Source organism: Rhinoraja longicauda, chromosome 10, assembly GCF_053455715.1.
Source record: "Rhinoraja longicauda isolate Sanriku21f chromosome 10, sRhiLon1.1, whole genome shotgun sequence".
Taxonomy (NCBI): domain Eukaryota; kingdom Metazoa; phylum Chordata; class Chondrichthyes; order Rajiformes; family Arhynchobatidae; genus Rhinoraja; species Rhinoraja longicauda.
Window position 1 is genome coordinate 34,494,292 of NC_135962.1, and position 10,938 is coordinate 34,505,229.

Genomic DNA, 10,938 nt, shown 5'->3' on the forward strand with positions numbered 1-10,938 from the left:
GTTTGGACAAACGTATTGATTTCTCTGGAATGTCAGAGGTTGAGAGGAGACTTGCTAGAATTATATAACATTAAGAGAAGCAATGGAGAGGGTAGGCAGTCAATCTTTTTCCCAGAGTGAAAATTTCAGAGGTTAGAGTGCATAGCTTTAAAGTGAGAGGGGCAAAATTTAAAGGAGATGTACAGGGCATGTTTTTTACACAGGGAGAGGTGGGTACCAGGAATGCGCTGCCAGGGGTGGTATTGAAGGCAAACATGATCGTGGCATTTAAGATAAGTGCAGGAAATAAGGGGATAGGCGTGCCTTCAGAAGCGATTAGTGTAACTTGGAATTATATTCAGCAAGGACATTGTGGGCTGAAGGACCTGTTCAAGTGTTGTATCTATGTTTTCCAACAAGCTAACTGCTTAGTTTTATAGCATAACAACTCTTCCATATACCATTCATGATGCAGGGAATAACATTAGTGACTCATCTGCGCAAGGCAATATGTCTGAACATGATAACAGCCGAGCAAACAAAAATGCAGCAAATACAGGCTTTAGTGTAATGAGATAAAGACAGTGTTCATTCTTCCACATCATAACGTTAATCATTCCAATATTCTGTTCATCTTGCTCGTGATCATGATGGTTGATACGACCTTTTACAGAATCAGTTCACTGTGTCGTAACCCAGCTGACTCACTGGTTTAAGGCTAGGACCAAGTCCTGAATTAGTGAATTCATACCATTCCAATCACATGTCACGCTCTTTAAGATATAAGATAATTAGGGGATTGGACACATTAGAGGCAGGAAACATGTTCCCAATGTTGGGGGAGTCTAGAACAAGGGGCCACAGTTTAAGAATAAGGGGTAGGCCATTTAGAACGAAGATGAGGAAGAACTTTTTCAGTCAGAGAGTGGTGAAGGTGTGGAATTCTCTGCCTCAGAAGGCAGTGGGGGCCAGTTCGTTGGATGCTTTCAAGAGAGAGCTGGATAGAGCTCTTAAGGATAGCGGAGTGAGGGGGTATGGGGAGAAGGCAGGAACGGGGTACTGATTGAGAGTGATCAGCCATGATCGCATTGAATGGCGGTGCTGGCTCGAAGGGCTGAATGGCCTACTCCTGCACCTATTGTCTATTGTCTATTGTCTTTGTAAAACGATGACTCCTCAAATAGACATTCTCATTTTGAGCACCAAAGTAGCAATTCCCCCTAACCTGATAGCTGAATTTTTCATTCTTAATGCTAAGGGTAAACGTTTGCCATCTCCACACACTGCTCGGCACAATGAATTGTTTCACAAAGTAAATAATACTGCATTGCAGAATATATTTTATATTGATTACATATCTAGCAAAACCACTGTTTGATTCATCTGCTGTATTATGGTAATGAATAAATCTGTATTGTACTTGGTGAAGAGTTTAACTCAACCTATGGTGATTACAATGTTATTGTCCCTTTTATCAACACCAAGTTCCATAAACAATTCTCACAAATATCGTCATTTCTTTTTTCCTGCATCGTTTTTATGGAACAACTTCTCACTCTCACAATTTCTCCTGCCATGTTTCTCTCCTGCGCTCCCTTAATTTCTCTCTCCACATATAAATTCCACACATTTCCACTCTAATATTGCCATTTTGTTTGGTTTCACCGACCCATTCAAAGAAAAAGCAATCTCTGATTATTCCTTCTACTGTTTTTCATCCTCCTCTCTCTTCCCACTACTTTCATTCCTTCCTGTTATCTCCGCTCTATAATTTCCAAATTCCATCCTTCATTCCTCAATGCACCATAATTCTTCTGCAGCTAACAATTGGTCAATTGCATCCACCTCCACCTTCTGTCTGAAGAAAGGTCCAGACCCGAAACATCACCGGCCCATTCCCTTCACAGATGCTGACGCACCTCCTGAGTTCCACCAGGCAACGATGATCTGTTCTTCATTAAAACCATTACTTTCTCTTATCTGGCCCTTTGTGCTAGTGCTGAATTAATCTCCTCTCCTTTAAATACGAGGATTGAGACTAATGGATATGGTTAACAACTAGATTATACATTCACTGCCAAATTCACTGGGCTGCATAAGCGGACCTGTTGGACTTAATCACCGAGTCATAGAGATATAGAGGTATTTATTTGTTTTGCATTTATTGCATATATGTTTTACTTTTCGTGTTATGCACTGTCAGGATTGCTATTTTTAATTTCGTTGTACCTGTTGCAATGACAATAAAGGTTTTATTATATTATTATATACAGCATGGAAACAAGCCGCTTGACCCAATTTGTCTCTTAGGTGCGTGCAAATTCCTGCAACTACTCTCTGCCAGGGTGAGGCCTAATGTAAAATAGACGAAGAGCACCTCGCATTCCACCTGGGTAGTCTGTAACTCAACAGTGTGAAAGTTGAATTCTCCAATTTCAGGTAACCTGCTCCCCCTCTGTCCCTTTCTCTCTTCTGATCTACCCATTTTCTCGTTTTCTGTGTCTTTATTTTAACCAGCGCCCAGCCCCCTATCACCCAGCTCTCCTCCTTCCCCTATCCAATCCATCTGTCCACTCATCCGCACATTGCTCCCACTGAGACCCCTCCCTCACTGTCACCATCTGCCCACCATACTTTCCTTATTTGGTTCCATACTCCGTCTTCCTTTCCTATGATTCCACAAAATACAGCTGCTGTCTCCAACAATCCCTTCCAAGTCTCCGTCACTATCTTCATCCTTCCCTTCCCCACCTGATTCCATCTGCCAACAAACCCCTCCTCAGCTGGGAACCCACTGATCATTTGCCAGTTCTTGCTCCCAGCTCGCCCCCTCACCTTTTATATTGGCGATCTCCCTTCTACTCTTTCAGTCCAGATAAAGGATCCCAACCGTTAGAGTCAAAGAGTCAGAGAGCCATAAAGCTCAGAAACATGCTCTTCACCCCACCTCATCCCTGCAGACCAAAGTGCCCCCATCTTAGCTCATCCCATTTGCCTGCTTTTGGCCCATATCACTCTGATCCTTTCCTATCCATGTACCTATCCTTCTGCTACTGGACATTGAGGGGCTGATTCTGGTGGGAACTCCACTAAAACAAAGGAAATGGATACTATCCCAGGGGGCCAAATGAGTAGCAAGAGCATTTTGTTTTGTTTAATGCTAGCTGCGAACGTTAGACAGTTTGGCACTAATGAATGTATAGACATTGATAATGTCTGAAGAGTTTTTGCACAGTTTTTATTCTGAATTAAGTTTACTTTTGGAAAAAATAAATCAATTCAGTGAAAACGTTTCCCCTCAGGTTCCTATTAAATTCTTCTCCTCTCACATTAAAATTATATCTTCTGGTTCTTGATTCTCCCTATTCTGGGCAAAAAATAATCTGTGCATTCACCCAATTTATTTCCCTCATGATTTTATACATGTCTGTTAAATCACCCCACGGCCTCCTGTGCTCCAAGGAAGGTTGACTGTCCCACCACACAGATGCTGCTTGACCCATGGAGTTCCTCCAGCACTTTGTTTCCTGCTCCAGATCCTGCTATCTGCAGTCTCTTGGGTCTCCAACAGCTTTCTCAGATAGTTTCATTTTTCCTCTCTTAATTTAGTGGAGTCTTTAATTAAGTTGCTCGTGTATTTATGCCATGTCTTCAACTATATATACCCTCATCTCTGGAAAAGATGCAAAGCGCTGGAGTAACTCAGTGGATCAGGCAGCATCTCTGGAGAACATAGACAGGTGACCAGTCAAAGAGTCATAGAGTCATACAGCATGGAAACAGGCTCTTCGGCCCAACTTGCCCGTGCTGACCCACATGCCCCATCTGCACTAGTCCCACCTGCTTGTCTTTGGCCCATATCCCTCGAAACTTATCCTATCCATGTACCTGTCCAAATATTATTTTAATGTCCTTTGACCTTCAAACTCTGAAGAAGTCCCGACCCGAAACCGCACCAGTCCATGTTCTCCAGAGATGCTGCCTGGCCCACTGAATTACTCCAGCCCTTTATCTCACTTTTTGTCAAACCAGCATCTGCAGTTCCTTGTTTCTACATGTTCCCTCATGTTTGGAATCAACTCTTTACACTTTGTTGCTGTTCTAGCTTTAATCTACTCTTTATAAAATTCATCTGTGTCTACATCTCTTTATGTGACCTGATATCAATTTGTATTTGATAATGGATCTCAAAAGTGCCTTAGTGCCGATGTTAAAGGTGCCTTAGAAAAACAAACTGTTGTTTTTCTGACCGTGAAGCTTCAATGGACCTTTGTTTGAGATCTATTTGTTAGAAAACAAGGAAAAGCCTGTTGCTATTTGTGATGCAAATAGTACAAAAAGGTATTGTTTGAGAAAACAAACATTTTATCCCAAAAGATCAAAGAATCTTTGTTCATCCTAATGATTTGTCCATAATTGGTCGTCGGTGGTAGGTTATTTAACTAAATTAGTTCCCTTGTTCAGTGTGAAGAATCCACAATTTGTAATTGGTTATTATCTTTATTCATGCAGAAACTTGTTGACAGCTCATAAATGAAAAATATCTTGGTTATATTCTTAATGCTTTTCTTAAAGTTCCAGTAATTATGTATAATTTTGAAACTAGAATTGCAAATGAGAATTATATTTTAATGGAGGCACGGTACATCTTGATGTTGCTGCTTGTACTGCTGATTTAGTCCAGCATTTTGTGGTTATAGAACTGTACAGCACAGGAAAAGGCCCTTTGGCCCACAATGTCTGTGCCAGTCACAATGCCAAGTTAAACTCATGTCTTCTGCCTGCACACGATCCTTAATCTCTCCATTCCCTGCATATCCATGTGCTTAACTGAAAGCCTCTTAAATGCCACTACCATATATACCGCAACTATCCCACTCCTGGCGGTGCTTTCCTGGCACCCACCACTCTCTCTGTAAGGCCCTTCAGCCCACTGAGTCCACGCCGACCAGCGATCACCCTGTAAACTAGCACCATAGGGACAATTTACAATTTTATCGAAGCCAATTAACTGTACATCTTTGGAGTGTGGAGAGAAACCGGAGCACCCATAGAAAATCCACACGGTCACAGGGGGAACATACAAACTGCATAAAGACAGCACGCATAGTCAGGATCGAACCAGTGTCTTTGGTGCTGTAAGGCAGCAACTCTAGTGCTGCGCCACTGTGCCGCCCCAACAGAGGAAGTTAGTGTGTGCTTTGTTCTGTTAATTATATTGAGGTTAATGATATTTTGCATCTGTTGCACACAAATGCAGCAGTAAGTCCAGGGCATGGAAAGAGGCTTGGGTTAATGCAAATATCCAACTGTGACTATCTAAGATGTGACTGTCCATTGCTATATTTGAGATAATGGCTTCCTGCTGACTGCCACATCATTGAAATGCTTTGAAGCATGATTTTGATATATTCAATAAATTCAATCAATTGATATATTCAGTAAATAAATTTACATTCTACGTACGTTAATGATGTGCTATTAATGACTGCCAGTCAACCACACCAGCAATGTAAATTATATGTTAAACATGTGGAACCTCTTTCCTTCAAGTATTAATTGTTGTTGTAAATTTTAAAATGATGATTAATCTCCTTCCAACCTTTACTTCATTTCTCCTGCACAGCTTGGCTTGAGACTGAATCTACCTGATCTAATTTACAGAGACACAAGGAACTCCAGATGATGCTTTCTGAAGCAAAATACAAAGTACCTGGAGGAACTCAGCAGGTCAGGCAGCATCTGTAAAGGGAATGGACATAGCTTCCAGTCACAGAGTCATCGAGCCATACAGTGTGGAAATAGACCCTTCACCCGAGCTTGCCAACCAAACATCTTTCAAATGCTGTTATAGTACCTGCCTCAACTAGTTTCTCTGACAGCTCTTTCCACATACACCACCCTCTGTGTGAAAAAGGTGCTCCACATGTTCCTATTAAATCTTTTCCCTCTCACCTTAAACCTACAGTATGTCCTCCGGTTCTTGATTTCCCTACTCTGGGTAAAAGACTCTGCATTTACCCTATCTATTTCTCTCATGATTTTATACACCTCAATAAGATCACCACTCAGCCTTCTGCGCTCCAAGGAATAAAGTCCTAGCCTGTTCAACCTCTCCCTATAGCCAGGGGCGTAACTACGTAAAATGGCGCCTATGGCAAGCACTGAAATTGCGCCCCTGTGCAAACCTCTGACACGGACCAGGTAGGGCCCGTCCTGTGCGTGTTTGGGGGTTTAGTTTAGAGATACAGTGTAGAAACAGGCCCTTTCGGCCAACCGGGTCCGCGCCGAGCAGCGATCCCCGCACATTAACTCTATCCCGACAGGGGACATTTTTTTACATTTACCAAGCCAGTTAATCTACATACCTGTACGTCTTTGGAGTGTGGAAGGAAACCGAAGTTCTCGGAGAAAACCCACGCAGGTCACGGGGAGACCGTACAAACTCCGTGCAGAGAGCGCCCGTAGTCGGGATCGAACCCGAGTCTCTGGCGCTGCATTCGCTGTAAGGCAGCAACTCTACTGCTGCCACACAGGTCCGACAGGTGCTACTGGTCCACCACCGATTTTCTGGCAACCGGTGGTCCAGCCCCCCCTCCCCTTTAATCTGGACAGAGAATGCACTTGAAATCTCCCCCTGGAAGTCCTCCTGCACCCCCCCCCCCCCCCCCCCCCCACAAAATGTTATGCCCATGCTGGGTGAGGCGGCCGATCTCGACCTCATTGGGACTTCCGTGCCAATTGGCGGGTCGAATTTGCTCCCTGTGGCTGGGGCTCTGGAACTCCGGCCCAGCGGGAGCCGGCAGATCTGTCCCCTTAGCTGACTTCCGAGGCCGGCTTTGCGGGCCAATCTCGGCCCCATAAGATCGTGACCTCTGTTGGTCCGACAAAACGGATAATTTGGCAAGGCTCTGGAACCAAGGTTGCCGGAAAATTGGTGGTAGACCTGTATTCCAACAACAGCCTGGATCAGAAGTGATCTGCTAGCCTTTGAGAAGTCTGTATGTGTATAACAGTGGAGTGGAATAAAACCTCCAATTACGAAGCACCAATTAATATTTGACTATGACTTGCGTAAAGGGTTAATGGTATCGCAGATCAGTTGGACTAAAGCACTCATTATCGGCAACGTATCGGTGGAGTTACTGTCTTACAATCCTGACTACCAGCGCTGTCCGTACGGAGTTTGCACGTTCTCCCCGTAACCTGCATGGGTGCTCCGGTTTCCTCCCACACTCCAAATGCATACAGGTTTGTAGGTTCATTGACATAGTATAAAATGTAAAATTGTCCCTTGTGTCACTGGCGCCCAGGGCACGTGCCACACCTGCCATACCCTAGATATGCCACTGCCTACAGCAAAAGCTCTCGGGTCCTGGCAACATCCCTGTTTAATCTCTGCACTCCTTTCAGCTGAATGTCTCTTTCCTATAGCAGGCTGGCCAATACTGAGCACAATATTCCAAATGCAGTCACACCAACATGTTGTACAACAGTAGCACCACATTCCAACTTCCATACTCAGTACCCTGACTGATGAAAGTCAATGTACCATAAGCCATCTTGACCATCTTATCTACTTTCAATGCTGTTCAATGCATTGCCTTGTAATTCAATTGGTTAAGGAAATACATGATTGCTTATCTTGTTTACTGAGACCCCAGATGTTTTTCTTTACCTGCCGTATTTTTAACAACTTGCACTTTCAACAATTTGCCAGACACATTTTTTTAACATCTAACCATGCGAAGATAGGTCTAACTAATGGCAACACTTATTAGTGAAACAGCTGTAACAAATTTCAGATTATTAATGTAACGGCTCTTCAAGAAAAATCATAGTTAACACTTAATTTCACGGCTGTTAAAGCGATATTTCAGAACTCGAAAAATTTCTTTTCATTTGCAAATATTTTCATGGAATGAATAGGCAGCTGATAGAGTCATGGAGTCATTAGCAGAGAAACTGTTCCTTTGCCCAACATGCCAATGGTGATCAAAATGCCGCACCTAACCTATTCCTTGGCCCATATCCCTCTAAAACGTTCCTATCCATGTACCTGTCCACGTGTCTCTTAAATGTGATTATAGTCCCGGCCTCAACTACTTCCTCTTGGCAGCTTGCCCATATACCTACCACCCTCTGAGTGAAAAAATTACCCCTCAGGTTGCCATTATATTTTATCCACCTCTCAGATAAACTGATTCAGATAATCCAAATTGCTTTGGGAGATGCAGAAACTTATCCACCTCTCGGATAAACTCCAGTTCTTGATTTTCCTACGCTGGGTAAAAGACTGTTCAATCATCTTAACTATTCCCCCTCATGATTTTACACACCTCTATAAGATCACCCCTCAGCATCTTGTGCTCCATGGAATAAAGTCCTCGCCTGCCCAACCTCTCTTTATAGCTCAGGCTCTCGAGCGTTAATGTAAGAGTAAATGAAAGATTTTCTCACACATCATGAAACAGTGCACTATGGCCTGGCAATTGCTCATTGTTTGACATTGGTCATGGTAGTGAGGTACAATGGGATGGATAGTGGGTACATAAGTGATAATAACATTGAAAAGACATTTGGACAGATGGATGGTTGTAAAGGTTTAGTGGGATAAGGGCCAGGCACGAGCAAATGGGCCTAGTTTAGATGGGGCATCTTGGTCAGCATGGACGATTTGGAACGAAGGGCCTGTTTCCATGCTGTAAGACTCTATGACCCTAAGTGACGATGTGCTGCACACAGCAGAGTTAAGGCTGGTTACATACGATATGGTACTTGCACCTTTGCTACTGCTTCCCCATTGCTGAATTCCTGGCATTGTGGTCCAGTTATCATTTTGCTAATTATTTGAAGGGTCTCAATGCACCTTGCAAATATCTCTCCACCTTTGCATCTCCTCCAACATTCACTCATAGTCATAGCATCTTATAGTTTGTATGAACTGCCCGTTATTCACTAGTTACGGTCATACACCCAAACATGTTGCACAACAGAAACTGATTCACATCTTTCAGAAGGAAGAGATGCCCAAATGGAGCCAACGGCTACTAACTAACTTGGGCAGGCATTGAAATGTTTAATGCAAAGAACTGCAGATGCTAGAATCTTGAGTAAAACACAAAATGTTGGCCTTGGATTATGCAGGGAATGGACAGATGACGTTTTGACTTTGTCAGTCTAAAGAAGGGTCCCAATCCAAAACATCACCTGTCCTTTCACTGCGCAGATGTTGCCTGACCCATTGTGTTCATCCAGCAGTTTGTGTCTTGCTATGTTTTAATCAACTTGGATGAGATGGTTCTGGCCTTGATAGGAACTATCTTGCCTCAAGCCATGGGCAGCATGGTTCTGAATCCATTGATGAGATTGATATCAATAAACTCACTCCTCCGATTCATATCCCACCTGTCCTTGTTCAACAATCTCTGTCTAGTTTTTTGCATATCTTTCATTCATTTGTTCGATGTGCCATCTATATCTCTCTCTTCCTTTTCCCCTGACTCTCAGTCTGAAGAAGGGTCCCCGTCTCGACCCGAAAAGTCACCTATTCCTTTTCTCCAGAGATGCTGCCTGAGCTGTTGAGTTACTCCAGCTTTTAGTATCTAATCTCTATTGTCTTACTAGCTAAAAATAAGTTATTATCATGCTTCTTCACTACCTATTTCTCTTTTCCCCTTCAGATATCCAAGATGGGTATGGCTCCAATCACTAAGTCAATATTTACACACCGTGCCAATGGTCCTGGTGGAGGTGAGGGAAGACACGTTCTAGGGAAGGAGGCGAGCTAGTTGTGACTTTCCCTGCTGGAAATTGTGCCGGATCAAGGACAAAAATATATTAAATGTCCAAATATTTTGTCATATTCTGATATTGTATTAGTATAATGCACTGTGAAGGGTAGGAGTTGTTGTGGTAGTGACGATATGTATAGATTAGATATTGGGATTTAGAAATGTGTGATACTTGTCTATTAATTCACCGTTTGCTTATTATGGGACTGTAGACTTTGCAGTGAAGGCTATAACTGGCTTCTTGGCATTCATGTTACTCATGCACAAGGGGTTTCCTGCTGATCCATTTGGAAATACAGCTGCATCTCCCAAGGCAATTTGCATTATTGTTTGGAATTACAAAGGTCAAAAGCATGGCAGGATTTCCTGGGCAGTATCATTAAAGTCCCGACGCAGTTTCTGGAAAGTCACACCTGCATTTCCTGTTGACTGCACAGTTTGAAACGGAGCCTTTCCTGTCACTGTGAAGCTGAGATGAATGGACTGATTCACTGGGGACACCGAGGGCCAACGTGAGCAGGCAATGTGTCTTCAATGATGAGGCGTAGCAGCAACGCTGAAACCAAAGGGAAGGAAACAAACAAAAATATAATCTCATACAAGGATGCAATGGCAAGAAAGACAAAAGAAGACCATAACTTGGAACCATACTCTGCAAACCGACTGTCAGGACAATATTTCACATTTCAACATTTGGGACCGCCGTGAGGGAGGGGGAAGAACAATTTGGACCCAGTGTGTGGGGGGGTGGGGGTCTGAGTGAGAGAGGGGAAAGAACAATGAACAATGGAGGACCTGGTGTGGGGGGACTGCTGTGAGGAGGGGGAGGGGAGGAGAACAAAGGGGGACCTGGCACAGGTACTTTGTAACTTTTAAGCACCCTTTATGGGTGACTATTTGCATACCTTGGGTATGTATGCAAGCAAAGAGTCTCACTGTGACTTGTCACATGTAACAATAATGTATTCATTCATTCATTTCAAATGACTTAAAAGTTTAGGTGCCTGCATCAATGTATTTTAGTGTACCTTTGCTTTACACTACTCCAAATGTAAAGCAAAATACAAAGTGCTGGCGAAACTCAGCGTGTCGTTTATGGAGGGAAATGGACAGATAATGTTTCAGGTTGGGGACCCTTCTTCAGACTCTGAATGTAGTATTTCAG

At 43.2% G+C, this 10,938-nt stretch overlaps 1 protein-coding gene across 1 annotated transcript in view; it reads right to left on the bottom strand.

Annotated features, from left to right (window-relative positions):
- daam1a (dishevelled associated activator of morphogenesis 1a) overlaps positions 1-10,329 on the bottom strand; it is a 170,411-nt gene extending 160,082 nt beyond the window's left edge. Inside the window, exon 1 of the mRNA XM_078406608.1 lies at positions 10,187-10,329. The gene's annotated coding sequence lies outside the window, so the exon portion shown is untranslated. The remainder of the gene's footprint in view (positions 1-10,186) is intronic.
- Between the last annotated feature and the right edge of the window lie 609 nt (positions 10,330-10,938).